The sequence below is a fragment of the Oryctolagus cuniculus genome, chromosome 12 (assembly GCF_964237555.1).
Source record: "Oryctolagus cuniculus chromosome 12, mOryCun1.1, whole genome shotgun sequence".
NCBI lineage: Eukaryota > Metazoa > Chordata > Mammalia > Lagomorpha > Leporidae > Oryctolagus > Oryctolagus cuniculus.
The window spans coordinates 22,691,434-22,710,058 of record NC_091443.1 but is presented as its reverse complement, the minus strand read 5'-3'; the positions used below and the strand labels follow the sequence as shown (position 1 = coordinate 22,710,058).

Sequence of the window (18,625 nt, the reverse complement as noted above, 5' to 3'; positions counted from 1 at the left end):
TCTATAACTCCGTGTTTCAAATAAAAATAAATAAACAAATCTTAAAAGACCAAAATAGAGGGCAGTTGAACTCTTAGTATTTCAGTCTTATTCCTTAAGATGCTGAAATGAACAGATTATGACAAATACATCATATAAATATAAGATGTTAACAATAAGGGAAGCTGGGTAAGGGCTACAGGTATTATTTCACAATTTTTTTTATAAATATAAAATTATTTTGAAATAGAAGTTTTTTAAAAGATGCTGAAATTGCAAGTTGTTCAGAACAAGAAAATGCCTTTTTAACATCTGAATTCTTTTTTAGCACTCTGTGTGCTTAAAAATGTTCATAGCACAATATCAAAAATATTGCTTTTCTTTGGCTTAAATGTAGAAATAATTGAACATGTGAATATGTAGAAATTCATATCAGAGTATAAAGTAATAATTTGGATGCTAGTAATTCTGGTACAGTTACTTGCTCCTATGATTATGGCCATCCACACTGGAAACACATATATGGCATTTAGAAAGCAAAAAGTAGGGCTGGCGCTGTGGTGTAGCGGGCAAAGCCGCCGCATGAAGTGCCGGCATCCCATTTGGGCACTGTTTCTAGTCCCTGCTGCTCCACTTCCAATCCAGCTCTCTGCTATGGCCTGGGAAAGCAGTAGAAGATGGCCCAAGTCCTTGGGCCCCTGCACCCAAGTGGGAGACCCAGAGGACGCTCCCGGCTCCTGGCTTCGGATCTGACTGTTATGGCCAATTAGGGAGTGAACCAGCAAATGGAACACCACTCTCTCTCTGCCTCTCCTCCTCTCTCTGTGTAACTCTTTCAAATAAAAAATAAATAAATCTTTTAAAAATTTTAAAAAGCAAAAGTTACAGCAAGTGTGATGCACACCTTCCATGTTAGTGAAATTAGGTTGTAGAAATTACTATGAAACAAATTATTATTTTTACCAAACCAACACAACAACATAGAAGTTGAGAGTTGGGACGCACTTTAGGCCTTATTTCATGGAGGAGAAAGTAACTCCCTTAGGGCTGACTTGTGTGCAGAAGCCCAGCGGAGGGCCCTTTTTCTCACCACAGCATATGGCTTGAAAAGAGAGAGACACTTTTTTGGGGTTTGTTTTGTTTTTTTGGATGGCATTAAAAAATAAAATTAAGTTAAATGGCTTTTTGCATTAACATTTCCCTTAATATTCACAAATAAGGGACAGTGACCTCAGAGCACAATGAACTAGGGTGGTAATTCTTCTTACATGGGATGGTGATATCTCATTGAAGACTGAAGTCTCACTGCTGGAAGCCCAGCTCTCTCATGGAAGGGAGCTGCTGGTTGGCCAGACTTTCTTTTCTGTTTGTCCTGGTTTGATACCTGCTCTCTCAGTCAAGATTTCGCTGACTTGATTCCAATTCATGAAGCACTTAAATAGTGCCAGGTGATGGAGACTTACAGGAGAAATGGACACCATGTCCACCTTCAAAGGAGGTGGGTTGGGTAGGAAGCACTCAACCTGCTTCTCTCACATTCTCGTTCACGTGGTGCTCAGAGTCTCCCATCACAGTGCGATGAATCTTTCTAGGTATGTGTGTTTGTGATGTAGAGGAGCCCAGATCAGGAAATAAGTTTGGCCCCTTTCAAAGTGATAGTCTGTAGTTATTTGTTCCACATTACCTAGAGTAATAGCTTAGTGCAAGACAAAGGCAGGAAAACGAGAGCAGTGGCCATGTTCAGTGTTGCTTTTGTGGTCCTGTGACTGAGTCCAGGTTCTTTGGCTCACTTGCAAAGAGAAATTTACAAGATGCCAATGTGCAACCCACATAAGGTTTATTAGGGGTGGTATGTATAAAAACAATAAAGACAGCACAGCAGAAATGCTTCCCACTTAATGGCTCACTGATGGGAGCTGAACAGGTGTTATCAGGTGGGGGGAGGGGTTTCTCCGTGGGACAGGGCACTAGCATCTGCACCTGGTCCAGAGTTTTGGCTTGTCTTCCTTGGCACATATATCAGTTTGTACCTGGCTTGGTGTTCTATACAGGCACGGGGTGTTTTTGTCTGTTTTGTTTTGTGTTTTGCATACGATATCCTCAAAATGGCAGTGTTAGCCACTAATGCCACCCCAATGAGGTCACACGTTGGTAGTGTTGGGCTATTCTGGGGATGCACACAGGTGGGGAAATCCCTAACAGGGCAGTACTGGGCCTTTTGTAGTTAGGGTCTGGATGCTCTTTGCCTGATTGATTTGGAGCTGGAGTTGGCTATACGTCAGTTTGGCAGGGACGGGATTTGGTGACTCCAACATCTATCTTGTTTCAGTTCCAAGAACATTGGGCAAACTGTCTACACTGAGAAGGACAGATGCAAGGTGATGAAAGAATACAACTAACATCTGTATTTTAGCAGGCCTCTGTTCTGATGAAGATCTTATCTTCCAGGATATATCATGAACCAGAGAGAGAGAGAGAGAGAGAGAGAGAAAGAGAAAGAGAGAAACAAAAGGGTATCTTCCATCTGCTGTTTTACTCCTGGCCACAACAGCTGGGACTGCACCAAGCTGAAACCAGGAGCCAGAAGTTTCTTCTGGGTCTCCCATGTGGGTGGAGCAGCCCAAGGATTTGGGCCATCCTCAACTGCTTTCTAAAGTACATCAGCAGGGTGCTGAATGGGAAATGGAGCAGCCAGGACATGAACCAGTGGCCATATGGGATGCAAGCCCCACCCTTTTTATTTGTAAACCTCTTAGAAATGTGGTATCCTCAGAGAGCTCATGATTTCTTCTACTCTCCTTCCTGCCTCCCAGAGGTGCCACTGTTCTCTATGCTACACCCAACCCCTTCAGTACCAAAAGGCAGATGTCTCACAAAGATCAAACTATTAAAGTATAAAAGGATAGTAAGAGATGAAAATTCCATAAATATCTCTAGGGCAATGAGACCATGAGCCATAGGCTTCATGAGCATATAATAATGTGACTTTGTGTCTTTCATGAGGCTTTCTGAGTGCTTTACACGTCAATGTTTTTATTATCCTTACTTTACAGGTGGAGACACTGACACATAGGAGCTGCCTACAACCCCAAAATCACACACTGAGCTGAGGGCACAGCAGCAAGTGAAGGAATTAGCAGTCTACTATAAAGCTATGTTTATACCAGGTGTGTGTTGAGAATAGAAGAATAAAGCCTGTGAATAAAAGCAAAGCTATTACTATCCACTACCTGTTTCTTCCACTCCAGACAAAGGTCTGAGCAAGGAGTGAGGAGAGAGAGAAACAAAGAAAGCAGTATTTAACATGCAATGTGGAAGAAAGATACTTTTTTGACAATGGTTCCAAAACATTTTCAGATATAAAAAAGCAAAAATAATTTCATGAACCACAGTAGAAATTTTATGTAGCAGTACATTTTTAGCAAGCAGTTCACAACAACAGAACACTATTGTTGCCACTCTGTGTTTGTGACTAGACATCAAGGGACCTGAGAAAGCTTACTAACCTCTCACAGCCACCATTTCACCACTATAAAAACTACCAATGTAATAATCTAGAACCATGAGATTGGTACAAAAATTTTTAAAAGTTATAATAGGTTCTATCCTTGTGTTCCTTCTTCGTCTTCAATAAACAATTATATACATTCAGGTTGTTAGGGAAATAAAATCCCACTACTTTTTTTGGTTCAGCTAGCAATGAGAAACACTGAAGACTCAGGATAATAGTATATCAATAGAAGTGTTGGGTTTTTTTTCACATTTCATATATATTTCTTCGGTGTAACCACAGCATAGATATGTGGCCAGTTTCCATATCTCTAACATGACTGGCAATTTCTACTGTCTTCAAAGCAACAGGAAAGCTTGGTGGAATCCGTAAGAGGTCCATAGCCAATGGGTTCCAGCAGCCTAAGTACCAAATGTGATCTACACGTGTCCAATGACTGTACTAATCCTAGGAGGTTGGTGGGCCATGCTTTCCAAGTGTAGGACTTTCTTGCACAGGTACTGACAGCTGGTAATGAAATACAGAAACTTTTACCACATCAGTAGCTCCAATCCTTTCTGGCTTGGAGCTGTCCCAAGATCTGTGCCCCCTGCTACTGTGTTTATGATACACAACACAGCATGGGCTGCTAAGCATGCCCATTTTTCAGTCAAGGGGTGCTCAACCATTTCTTCCACATATTGAGTTGTGAGGAGTGATTTTCCAAGTTCTTGGAGGCTGGAAATGACCCAAACATGGCTCACTAAACTAATTTCTCCTCAAAATCTTTAAACGCATGTGCACTTGAGCATAAACACTATCCATATGTTTCTGATTCATTTACACAGAACTCATCAAAAGACTGTGTTATAAGAGCTATTTGATGTCCAAGAATACTTGAGTTTTTTTTTTTTAATGGAATTTTATACTTTCTTTCACCATTTTCCTTAGGAAGCCAAATGTTGCTAAGAGTAAACAAATTTGGATTCCCAAGGATCTGGGGTTTACTCTTATATTCAAAACTCACAGTTGACAGCTCAGCAGGAAAGGGTGTGTCTCAGCTCTGGTCTGCAAAGAGCAGGAAAACCCCTTCCAGAAGTCATTCCTGCGTCTGGTGCTCCCTCATTCAATTCCAAAGGCCATCCCAAAGCCTGAAAGAGGCACATTTACCGTGCCACTCTCGAAAACTAGCTAGGTTCTCTCCCTTGCTTGTTTGAGAGGAAGCCTTTAAAATGTTTCTGCTCCAATTGCCCTTCATTTTCTGGAAGGAAACCAAAGGAGGCTTTTTAGGAAACCAGTATTCACCTGCAAGCATCATGTCCCACATTTATATGCCAAAGAGACAAGACAAGCATCTCTGGCTACAGCTGAAAACTAATTAAGCTTGCTCTTTCACAAACACTGTGTGGTTCATTCCATTCTTCCCTGATGAAGAACAAAAGAGATGGAGAGTCATTTATTGCCATGAGTCACTTGAGGTACAACAGAAGGAATTCCAAAACGCTGTGAGACAAAACAAAACTGACATTATGAAAGCCATGTCTAAACACTAATTTAAACTGTCAACTCACTACCAGGGAAGACTCCTGACAGACAGAGAATTAAACCTTTAAAGTCCTCATAAATCACTAAGCAGATTAGCACCAACGGGAATGAGTTAAAATGCATTTCTGCCTTCAGAGTGTTAGAGAGGTTCAAAGCAGGCTTCCAGGATTTGATGGGAAAATTAGTTGTAATAACTAGGATGTGAAAATTTTTCAAATATAGCTTCTTGAGGATTTCAGGGTGCAAGCTTCACCCCCCACAGTTATTTCAGGTACCTGAAATATAATACAGATGCTTTCAGGATCCAGTATATACTACAATAAAAATGGCTTTTAAAAATGTTAGAATTCAAAAATAGTATTTACAAATACTCAACATTTTTCAAAGCCCCAAACCATTAAAAATAACCAACGTAAAACCTAAATGTATGACTCTGCAGTGGCTTTAACAACATTCTGTCCGTGTCCTATTTCCCATTCATGCCTTGCTCCCAGAATCCAGCTGCATACATACAATTCTCAGGTAAGACCCATCACCAAAGTCCTCACTGAGTGGACTTTCCAGTATCTGTGGCCAGCTCTACCAAGTCTTCAGAGAAAACCTTGTTGGCATTTCCACCCATTTTTATATTAAAATATTGCCTCTCAAGTCTTTTGAGTCAAGAATAAAAGACATGGAATCAACCTGAACGCCCATCAATGGAAGACTGGATAAAGAAATTATGGGATATATACTCTATAGAATACTACACAGTGATAAAAAAAATGAAATCCAGTCATTTGCAACAAAATGGAGGAATCTGGAAACATCATACTTAATGAAATAAGCCAGTTTCAAAGGGATAAATATCATGTTCTCCCTAAACTGTGACAACTAACAAAGTACCTAAAAGGAAACCTGCTGAAGTGAAATGGACACTATGAGAAACAATGACTTGATCAGCCCTTGTCCTGAATGTCAAGGAACAGCTTATTATTATTATTATTATTATTTTTAATATCCTATTTTCTTTTTCTACTTAATACCATTGGTTGAACTCAACACAGGATTATTAATAGGTGTTTAAATTCAATTGAGGGGCCAGTGCTGTGGCGCAGCGGGTTAAAGCCACTGTCTGCAGTGCCGGCATCTCATATGGGAGCCAGTTCGAGTTCCGACTGCTCCACTTCCGATCCAGCTCTCTACTATGGCCTGGGAAAGCAGTGGAGGATGGCCCAAGTCTTTGGGCCCCTGCACCTACGTGGGAGACCTGGAAGAAGCTCCTGGCTCCTCACTTTGGATCAGCTCAGCTCTGGCCATTGCAGTCATTTGGGAAGCAAACCATCAGATGGAAGATCTTTCTCTCTATCTGGCTCTACCTTGCTCTGTAACTCTGTTTTTCAAATAAAATAAATCTTTAAAAATAAATTAAAAAATAAAAATAAATGAATTGAAAATTGATCCCAGTAAAAAACAAGAGTGGAAAAAAGAGAGGAAGTGAGATATACAGCTTGGCACACTTCCCCACATACTTACCCCTAAGAGTAAAGCTAAAAACTTTCCATAGGATTCCAAATCCCATTAAGCTGGGTGGTACTAACACCATCTTACTAGTTAAGTGATCATTTTAAGTGTGTAACTGATCATATAGATAGGAATAGGAATAAGTGTCAAAGGGATCACATAAATAAGATCAAGTGTCTGCTAATAACAATAGATAGAATTAAAAAGGAAAGAATGATCCAACATGGGAAGCAGGACACACAGCAGACTCATAGAATGACAAATGCCTTAAACAGCACTCTGGCCTCAGAATCAGCCCTTAAGGCACTCAAATCTGGCTAAAAAGCCCATGAGAGTATTTCAGGCATAGAAAGCCAAGAAACTGCAGCAAAAAATGACCTACATGAAGGATCTCTGTGAGTGAGATCCCAGTGGAAAGAAGGGGCCATCAAAGAAGGAGGTACCTTTTTTTTTTTAAGGGAGGAGAGAACTTCCACTTTGCTTATGACCCAGTCTAAATACTGACAGAGTCTGTGGACTCAAAAGGCTTCCATGGCCTTGGTAGCTCATGACAAGAGCCTCAGGTGATCACTGATGTCATAAATAAGAGCATCAATTGTCAGGGGTCACTATGTACTTGCTCCCCATGTAGGACCTCTGTCCTTGATTAGTTGTACTATGACAATTAATGTAAAACTTGTCTTCAAACAGTACTTTATACTTTGTGCGTCTGTGTGGGTACAAAGTTAAAATCTTTAAGAACAGAGTTGGTCTTCTGTACATAAAGATAATTAAAAACGAATCTTAATGAAGAATGGGATAGGAGAAGGAGCAGGAAGTGGGACAGGAGTGGGAGTGGGAGGTCGGGTATGGGGGGAAGAACCGCTATAATCCTAAAGGTGTACCTATGAAATTTATATTTATTAAATAAAAGTTTTCAAAAAAAAAAAAAAAGAATAAAAGAATCCCTTGCTCCAGGGTGAACTACCTCAACTTCACCTGCTGCTGCAAAGGGAAGACATTTGGAAGGGTCCTGCTCCCACAAGGCACTCCTGAGAGGGGAAAGCCATCAAACATTATGCAATCCTTTCGAAACAGAAGGGGCAGAGAAATGTGAACTCTGCAGAGTGAAATCATACTGTAGTAACTCTCCTCCCTACTCCTGAAGTCTCACTAATCCTTTCTCCACAGGTTCCCTCTCAAAGACCCCATAAAATAAGCCTGTTTCCTAAGTCCCTGATGCACTCTGGATGATCTCCTTGACTTGGATCTTATCACATCTCTGCCTGTCCAGAAATGACCTGCTGAAGCACATGCTGATCTGGTCTCTTCCTTCCCCAAATCGGAAACTTCTGCACGCAGTCATTTTATTTCATTCTTTGATTTTTTTTTCCTTTTGGCTTAACTCAAAGTGATACAGAAATCCACATGGAGAAAAGTGGACTATAACTGCTACAGCCTTTGGACTGAATGCACCCTAAGCCAGGATACAGCTGCTATGAGCCCATTTCATCTCAGGCTCTTTGCTTCTCTCCCTCTGATTTCCCATTAGTGGCAGTTGTGGGAAAAAGTCAGAAATAGGTTTAAGTAGCTAACAGAGAACACTAACACAACATTTAAGGAAGTATCTTGAGGTGAATCAGTTGATTCAACCACATGCTTCCAGCTGTGGGACACTCATTCCCAAGTTCCAAGACATAAAAGTTAGGCCCCACCTTGGACACAGGTCTCAGGATCCCTTTAAGGATATGAATTGCTCCAAAAACATTTTGTCCAGAGTCACATCTATGTCAGCCCTCTGCCCAATGGGAATCTTAGCTTAATGCTTTAGTGGTGCTATCAAGTTTGAGTTACAGTCATGTTACTCTAAACTAGGTTCTGTAATGCCAAAACTATTGCACTTTATTCTTTTTTGAAAGAGAGGCAGGAAGCATGCAATGTAACTAGGAGTCCTTCTCAGGCACCCCTTCCAGATTCCTAAAGAATATTCAGATCAAGCTTTGTGCAGTGGCAGTATCATATCCAATGAGGTTTATCCGAGGTGTGATTATTGCTAATTGAAAGAATATTCAGATCAGAAAGTGGAGAAGTGGTCTCAATAAAATTGTTCTAAAGGGCATCCTGCTCCTTTGAAAGTACATTTGATCACAAATCCATAAGCCCCCGCAAGACCACAAACTCATCTCCAAACTAGTCTTGGGTTAATTACAAGACATAAAGCAAGACACTCAACTCCAACCCTCACTCAGAGCAAGAACACCACCACTCTGTCTTATGGCCTCTGAACATGCTCCAAGTGACAAACTAGCAATTACCATAGAACATCCCCAAGAGAAGGTCACCTTACCCAAAAAGGAGGAAAAGAAACTCAATAGTGAGGTCTAGCTGAGCATGGTACCCTCATAAAGGAAACCAAATTATTAAGATCTGCTTCTGAATAATATTGAAATTGCATGAAAACTTTGCCAGCCCTGTTGAAATGGCTTACAGTTATCTCCAGGATCCTAATTCATCAAGAACTCATAGAAGCTTTTGGACTCCTGTGGTTCTCTTTAAATTTTAGTTCATAGAAAAATATACCAGGCAGACACTCTAGCATCAGGAAAGGAAGGCTTGCCAGTAGTTGAAATGCAGATGAATGACTTGATTTGGTGACACTATTTAAAGCTCTGAGTTAGGGAACATCCTGCATAGCCAGATATCATGCTCTCAGTTTATAGGTCAAGTGACTAGCCACACAGAGAGCCATAAACATATTTGGATTTGGCCATGTCTTGCTGACATTCCTCTTTTGTTTGTAAACACTGCTGACTTTGACCCCAATCTCTTACAAATCCATGACCAACACCAAACAGCCAGAGAAGAGCTGCAGAACATAATGTGATTTTGTAATAGAAAACAGGATGGCCTGCTAAATATGCAGATCTGGAGAGAATTCCTGACATAATCCTTCTTACATCTTTTATGAGTAATCATTTCCATCTTCAGAATGCATGCAAACAGTGCTCTGTTGGACCCCACCTCTGAGAGCCAGACTGAAATCACTTCTACTGGGTGAACTACATGGGACAGGGCACTGGGGTGATGAATACGTGAGCGGGGTAAACATGAGTAAAGAAAACACAGAGGCTATTTGGGGAGAAGCTTCTGGTGAAAGAAAATGCATAAAATAGCAGCCAATCTCCCCAAAACACAGAAATCAACTCAATTCCTAACTTGCACATCCATGTACACATCTAACAAACATCCACTGAGTGCCTCCTATGCAATATGTGGGAAAGGACCACGTATGAATAAGTTGACCATGAGCTGAAAATTATTAGCAATTTCACAGTTTTAATAACTATGCCACAACAAATTCAGCCTTACCTCTTCAGATCAAAGAAGTAGTTTTCATAGTGGAATGGGAATATTTGTTTAAAATATGACAATCATTTCTAAATAGGTGAAAACACAGAATACTCTAGAGGCTGAAATGGGAGGAGTCCAAGCCAATTAAGTAAACAAAGCAAAAAGAGTTGGAACCAGGCTCCCACATGTCAGTAACTTGTAGAAATGCAGTCTAGAACCACCTTTCCCCAAATTCCATGGTCGGTATAGCTTATAAATGGCTTTTCCCTAGAGGGTCATCTCTGGAAAGCAGATATGTGAAGACCCTGGTTTCTTTTATTAAAAACTCTCAGTTACTGAATTTGTAGAGAAACAAAGAAAAGTGGGCACAAAGCCCAAATCCAGAGTTATACCCTTCATGCTCCAGATCTGATGGGCCTCAAGGAGAACCTCACCAGGGGTCATTTATGCAGTCTTACAGAATACTGTGAGAAAAGCAGCGAAATGTGGCTTGGACAGGGTGCAAGAACCCAATCCTGGGCATATTTCGTTCACACAGCTGTTACTATTTGTACTTTAGGGTTGAAAGAGTTTCAAACTGCAAAGACTTCATAATCTGTCACATAAATAACTTTTTCTTGAGCTTGTTGCTGAGTTAGAACAGCAATAAATAAAATCAAAAATAATGGGGGGGATAGGAGGTTTCAAATCTAAGAAAGAATACAATAATGACAGCAAGACAATAAGCACAACTATCTGCATAAACACAGGTTTAACATTTCTTAACCATACATTATCTCATTTTTCCAATGTCATTGATTCTTCCAGCAGATAGGAGAGAAGGACTCATGGATATTAAGACGTGCCTAAAAGCTCAGAGATGTCACATTTAGAGTCATGCTTTCAGTTGTGAAACCTGTTTTCCTTTCCTTACCATATATTCTTGAAAATGTATTTGAGGTAAAATGCAATGCAGAAATAATATCTCTGTCTTTATGTAGTCATAATAATATTTAACCTTCATTTATACAGGGATCTTTTTTTTTTTTTTTTTTTTTTTTTTTGACAGGCAGAGTGGACAGTGAGAGAGGGAGAGAAAGGTCTTCCTTTCTTTGCCATTGGTTCACCCTCCAATGGCCGCCGCGCTGTGGCTGGCACATCACGCTTATCCGAAGCCAGGAGCCAGGTGCTTCTCCTGGTCTCCCATGGGGTGCAGAGCCCAAGCACTTGGGCCATCCTCCACTGCACTCCCGGGCCATAGCAGAGGGCTGGCCTGGAAGAGGGGCAACCGGGACAGAATCTGGCGCCCCGACTGGGACTAGAACCCGGTGTGCCGGCGCCGCAAGGTGGAGGATTAGCCTATTGAGCCACGGCGCCGGCCTTATACAGGGATCTTTAAACATCCAGCAAAACTGTCTAAGGACAGAAGTGCAACATCTGTACACAATTGTTTTGCCGCTTTATTGTGCAATGTTCTCTGAAGGAGAGATTTTAGATTAATATATTTGAGTAACTGCATAGCTTACACCATGTTCAGAAAAAAAAAAATTGCTTTCAAGTGTCCAGGAAATCCAGTTTAATCCAAAACTTGGACTATGGCTGCTCTGACCAAACTTCATAGCTGCTCCTTTTCCCTCTCTCTGGAAAGGCTAGTCTAGAAATCCACACACTTTTATTCTACATGGCAACTACTCCGTCCCAGACCACAGAATGAACTAAGTCAATGCTACTTTTTCATGGAAGTGCAATTTTAAGATCTTTACAAAATGAACTCTACCAAACAATGAATCATTAGGATTTGAAGATACTATTTTTCAAGTTCTTTCACTGGTAATTTACTGAATATATTTCACATAAAGGGATCAGAAAGGCCCACACCAGTTAACAGTTGAAAGTGAGAAATTTGTGGCAGAAGTGTTAGCTGAACAAAATCCTGAAGATATTTCATCACCAATATATCATTTCAGAAAGCCAAATCCAGAAAATATAGTTAAAAAGATATATTAAAGACAAAAGTCATGCAATTCAGAGTGATCAGGTTATTTAGTTTTCACTAGAGGACATGCTAAAATTAAATGTGGGTGGGCGTTGTGGCACAGCAGGTTAAGTCAACACTTGGAATGCAAGCATTCCATATCAGAGAGCCTGGGATCGAATCCTCTGCTTCGGATCTGGCTTCTTGCTAATGTCCTGGTAGTCAGCAGATGATGGCCCAAATACGTGGGCCCCTGTCACCTATGTGGGATACCCAGATGGGAGTTCTTAGCTGCTGGCTCGTGGCTTCGGTCCGGCACAACCATGGCTATTATGGGCATAGTGAATAAGCAGATGGGAGATTCTCTCTCTCCTCTTCTCCCATCCCTCCTCCCCCCTTCCCTCCCCATCCCTCCTGCCCTCTATTTCTTTCCACCATACTCTTCTCCTCTCTTCTCTTTCCTTCTTTTCTCCCTAATCCTCTCTCTCCCTTTCAAATAAATTTTTAAAAATTAAATGTGATTTTCTGAAAAAGTGAAAGCTAAGTATGAGCTGAACCTGAAATAAGAACGTTCTTAGGATGAGAAGCTTCTGCAAAGTTCCTACAAATACAATGTCCCAAGTCTGCTACAATGAATAATTTAAATGAATAATTAAAATTCATTTCAAGTTAACAAATTTATAGTAAGCATGGAATTGTGCTTGGTGCTTTGTGCTAAGTGGTAAAAAGGATATCAAGATGTCTAAGATCTATGTACTGCTTTCAAGGAATTTATAGGAAAAGTGGCAATTTTTTTTGTTATTCTCCTATCTTCTAGCTAAGAAATGTAAGAACACAAAATCAGAACAGTTTGATCCCTTTATCTGACACAAAATGGAGATGAAACTTAATGCTTTAAGTCTGAATAAAAGGTGTGTTAAACTAAGGGTTCTGGATTTTTTGGTAGGTTTGTGATTTCTTAAGTCTATTAGAAAGGTCAAGGCTTATGTTTAATTAGGATAAGTCTTTTCTAATTCTGCTTTCCACATTCTATTTCTAAGGATGAGCATAAGGAAAAAGCTAAAAAATTTAAACTTTCTTTTGAAGTAGGCTATATTTGAACTAACCAGTAACTGCACAATTTAAAAACAGAAGGAATGGAACAGAGACCTAGGTATTCACCAAGTTATATGATCCAATAATTACTAATGACTTTTCTTAGCCTGTAGTTCAGCTATTCAAGACTGATTTCCATTTTTATAAAATTATGTCATCACAAATACATTATTCAGATTTAGGATCTAACTTAAAACACTTAGAATTTCACATTAGCTAAGAGAAAATTTTGTAACCAATGCCAATTGTTTGATCTACTTCTTGAGGTGAAATATGGAATTAAAATTTGAATTAGAGGCCAGTGTTGTGTCATAGTGGGTAAAGCTTCTGCCTGTGATGCCAGCATCCTATATGGATGTCGGTTCGAGTGCTGGCTGCTCCACTTCTCATCCAGCTCCCTGCTAATGGCCTGGGAAAAGCAGAAGATGGCCCAAATATTTGGATCCCTACACCCATGTGGGACACACAGATAAAGCTCCTTGCTCCTGCTCCTGGCTTTGGCCTGGCCCAGTCTTGGCCATTGTAGCCATTTGGGGAGTGAACTAGCAGGTGGAAGACTGATCTCACTCTCCTCGTGCCTCTCTCTCTCTCTCTCTCTCTCTCTCTCTGTCTCTCCCTCTCTCTCTCTGCCTCCTCAACTCAGACTTTCAAATAAAAAATTTTTTTTTAATTTTCAAATTAAAAACAGCAATATTTGATCAGAAATTAAGTTGTAATGACAACTCAGATGATAAAGATTCAACATGTTTTGTTCTTAGAAAACCTATATCCACCTATTGAATTTTATTTATTTATTTGACAGGCAGAAAGAGAGCTTTCATCTGCTGGTTCACTCCCAAATAACTTAATGATTGGGTCTAAGCCAGGCTGAAGCTAGGAGCTGTAAATTCAATCTAAGTCTCCTATGTCACTTGGGATTTAAAACACATTTCAAGAAAAGCTTATCTTGTGGTAGATGGTGAGGGGAATTGGGAATTCAAATTAGAAGCTATGATCTTTCCTCTCATAGAGTTTGTTACCTATCTGAGGAAAAAAGAGATAGATATGTAGTGACTAAAGGACATCATTGCAGAAGGGAGATAGGAGAAGGAAAAGATTCAGGGAAGAGAAAAAACAGTGGCTTCTGTCTCCACTATCCTCCAAGAATGTCAGTGATTCTCAAAAGTTGGGGATAAGGGCTAGAAGGTTCCCAGGAAATTAAGAAAAAAAGGATTCAAAATCTATACGGAGATACAAATTTTCCTTCCAGACCCTGGAAAATATTATCATAACAGTAAATACTATCATTATTTTCATTAGAAGCTATTAGATTAATAAGTATTAAACTGGCCGGCGCTGTGACTCACTTGGCTAATCCTCCACCTGCGACGCCAGTACCCCAGGTTCTAGTCCTGGTTGGGGCGCCAGGTTGTGTCCCTGGTTGCTCCTCTTCCAGTCCAGCTCTCTGCTGTGGCCCGGGAGGGCAGTCGACGATGGCCCAAGTGCTTGGGCCCTACACCCACATGGGAGACCAGGAGGAAGCGCCTGGCTCCTGGCTTCAGATCAGCACAGCGCGCCGGCGGTAGCAGCCATTTGGGGTGTGAACCAATTGAAGGAAGACCTTTTTCTCTCTGTCTCTCTCTCTCACTGTCTAACTCTGCCTGTCAAAAAAAAAAAATAATAATAAGTATTAAACTTCCTAGAGCCTTACTAATGTTCCCTTATTTGAAGGGGTAGTTACTGTAAAGAATGACAGGTAATAGGTAGGGTGACCACACGCTCCTGCTGGCTAAGACAATCTCAATTTGTATCAATTGTGCTAGCTTAATTATAATTAATCTCTTTCATTCTCATAATTATTCTAATTTAAATGATTAATAATATGGTGACCTAAGTCATAGGATAGGTTAAAAAATCTCCAAGTGGGACTCCCTTTATTATCACCAATCAATAGCTTTTCAAAAGCAGCAAAGGGCAAAGAAAGAGCAGACTTTTTGGAACAGAAACTTAGAGGCAGAGCTTTTCATTCAGGGCTCAAGCTCTCCCTAGTGCTAGAAGCTTTAGTATCCAAAAGAACGCAAACATGGCTCCACCTATAACTGAAGTGGAAGACACACAAATTTAGGTATTAAGTGGTGGCCCTTGAAATGGCAGGTGTCATTGAATAGAGAGAAGTCACACACATCTTGGCACAATACATGATTTAGACTTTCTTCTCACTTTTTTAAAGATATTAAATCACTGAATTGGTGATATAAACTTCTATCAGTCAGAAACTCAGCTTAAGATATGAAAGAAGAACCCAAAATATTATCTAGAAAATAGTGATGGAATACAAGGAGACTTCACTAATACTCTTTTGGAGGCAAATCCAAATTTTGGATAGCTTCTTATCTTAAAATTATTACCCTTAAAACAATAGTAATAATAATAGTAATAATATAAAATATTATAAAGATCTAAGTTTTGGAAATAACTACAAATAACTCAATCAACTCTTAAGTGGTACCTGCTTAATATTCCCAAGGAAATTCAGGAATGTTTGATATCTTTGAAATAAGATACAAAAGTGACACAAATGTGAAGACAATCTATTAAAATTAAATTTATGAAGGTTAGGAGGCATGGAAAAATATTTCTAAATTTGCATGAAAAATAGAAGATTTTAAATAAAGAGAAATAAAATTATAATTAGTTTTAAAATTGACACAGAAATACTAAAAATGAGAATTAAGTCAGCAAAAGTAAAATCAATGATATAGAAGGCAGGACTAAAAAGTTCTCTATGAGTGGAAAGCAAAAGGACAATGAGATAAAATCAACAAGAGTGAAGAAAATGGAGAGGAAAATTGACAAAGGCAATCTAACCACAAGAAGACATACAGAACAGATGGAAAAATCAAAGCTTTTATAAAAGAAGAAAATTTTATTGAATGAGAAAGATCTAATTATACAGAAAAATATCAAGTCAAAAATCACACAGATTTAATGAAAACAAAATAAAACAAGACTTTAGTGAAAATCGTAAGTGTGTGGGGTAAAGGGAACAGTAATCCAAGCTGGCTGTATAGTGAGAAGCTGCACTGATCTAAGCCACGAAAAGATACCAGAAAAACAAAGGAAAAATCATGTTCCAAGGGGACTGACCGAAAGAAATTTTCAGTGAAGAATGGAAAGAACAGAACACATACTCTATGGAGCAGTGAGGAAAGAGGACAGACACGTCACTGATAGCCACTTGTGCATCTACACAACTCACTCCAAGTTGGGAAGCGTCATCTTCCCAGGACAAAGTGAGGAGGATGCTGTGGCCCTCATCACTGGCACTTTGACTGATGAAGAATTCCATGGTCTCCACTGGGTCTGAGTCCAGTGTGGGGAGCTAGCAAGGGTCTGATTTACTTTTTTCCATGAAGAGACACCATGTTACTTTTCCTCTCTTCCCCCTAAAAGTACCAGATTCGATTTACTGAGGTGGGAACAGCAGACAGCTCCTGCCAGGGATGCAGCAGGTCATAGGACAGACAGTGGAGCCCCTGAACCCTGTGACAGTGGGAGTTCTGGGCACAGGCAATGGAGCTGAGAGGGTCAGGGGTTGTGGCTACATTCCTGTGCACCTGCGCTGGCTGGCTGCAGGAACTCCGAGCTCTCTCTGTGCTCAAGACAGATTTTTGTGGAGGGGTCTGGGACACACTGCATAGAGGGTCAGTTCTTTATGTTGTAGGCAAACCCAGGTGGGGTGCACAGGCCCTGTGAGCTCACTCTAGGCTGTGAATCAGTAGGTTCTCCCTGACACAGAGAAGGATTGAATACACTAGCTTGCTCTAATATCCCCCTCCCACTACTGTAGCCAGAGGAGTTGCACCATGCCCAACCTGAGTGTCACACAGGACTCTTGTTCCACCTACAAACAGTGGCCAGACCTCCCTGGCCCCACTCAGTACATACCCATGGAACTCCAGAATAAGCCTTAGGCACTCCACTGAGCCACAGAGACACATTTCTAAGAATAAAGCCTTCAATAAACACACACACACACACACACACACGACCCATAAAGGAGGTAGAAACAAGTAATTACCCAGGTACACAAAAATCAACATACAGGGGGCTGGCGCCATGTTGCAGCAGGTTAATCCTCCACTTATGACGCTGGCATCCCACATGGGCACCGGTTCTAGTCCCGGCTGCTCCTCTTCCAATCCATCTCTCTGCTATGGCCTGGGAAAGCAGTAGAAGATGGCCCAAGAGCTTGAGCCCCTGCACTCATGTGGAGACCAGGAGGAGGCACCTGGTGCCTGGCTTCAGATCGGCGCAGCTCTGGCTGTTGAGGCCATTTGGGGAGTGAACCAATGGAAGGAAGACCTTTCTCTCTGTCTCTCTCTCTCTCTCACTGTCTATAACTCTACCTCTCAAATAAATAAATAAAATATTTTTAAAAGATCAACATAGAAACAAAAGAAACATGAACAAGGAAGGGACTAGAACTCCCCAAAAGGAACACAATAGAACATTAATATTGGTCTTGAAGAAGGGGAGATTGACGGACTGCCTGAAAGGAATTCCAAAGAATGATTGTAAAGTTACTCAAAAATGCAAAGAAAAAGTTAAATGAAATAAGGAAACTGGTACATGACACAGATGAGAAATTCTACAAGGAGACAGAGATATTAAAAAAAAAAGCACAGAAATATTGGAAATGAAGTGTTCTGTATGTCAAAAAAAAAACATATGTGGAAAGACTTAAAAGACTTGGTAAGGCAGAAGAAAGAATACTCACTATACAAGACAAGCCTTCTAAAATATCTCAGACAAAAAAAAAAAGAAGAAGAGAAACAGGGAGTAACTCTCTCTGTAACTCTGCCTTTCAAAAAAATAAATAAATCTTCAAAAAATAATTTATTTTACCAAAAAAAACCACCATATGTTTATCTCAGTAGATGCAGAGAAAGCATTTGATAAAACACAACAAAAAAAAACTTTAAAAATTGGGTACAGAAGGAACGTATCTCAGCACAATCATGGTAATATACAATAAACCCATAGCCAGCATCATATTAAATGGGGAAAAGCTGGAAGCATTTTCAGTGAGCTATTGAATCAGACAAGGATGCCCACTCTCACCATGATGACTCAGTTTAGTTCCAAGAGAGAAATGGGCAAAGGATTTCAATAGACAGTTCTCAAAAAAAGAAATACAATGGCCAACAAATATTTATGAAAAAAAATGCTCAACAGCACTGGCCATCAGGGAAATGCAAAACAAAAACACAATGAGGAAACTCACCCCTGTCAGAATGACTAAAATCAAAAACACAGAGAATAACAAAATCTGGCAAAACAACACTTGTACACTGTTGATGGGAATGTAAACTAGTGCAGCCACTATAGAAAACAAAGTGGAGATTTCTTCAAAAGCTAGAAATGGACTTGCCATATGAACCAGAAATCCCACTTCTGCCTTTATAGCCAAAAGACTTGAACACAGTGTATCAAAGATACCTGCACCACCATGTTCATAGCAGCACTGTTCACAGTAGCCAAAATTTGGAATCAACCAAGGTGTCCCTCACCAGATGAATGGATAGAGAAAATGTAGTGCACATACACAATGGGATATTATCCAGTTATAAAAAAAGAAGGAAATTCTACCATTTGCAGCAAAGTGGATATAACTGGAGGACATCATGTTGAGTGACATAAGCCCGACCCAGAAAGACAAATGCTTTCCCTTATATGTGACAGTTAAA

At 40.2% G+C, this 18,625-nt stretch overlaps 1 long non-coding RNA gene and 1 pseudogene across 2 annotated transcripts in view; one reads left to right on the top strand and one right to left on the bottom strand.

Moving 5' to 3' along the window:
- The window catches only part of LOC103351253 (uncharacterized), a 219,647-nt gene that overhangs the window by 149,322 nt on the left and 51,700 nt on the right, over window positions 1–18,625 (bottom strand). The gene's annotated exons all lie outside the window — the stretch shown is intronic.
- Window positions 8,493–8,623, top strand: LOC127484093 (U4 spliceosomal RNA; annotated as a pseudogene).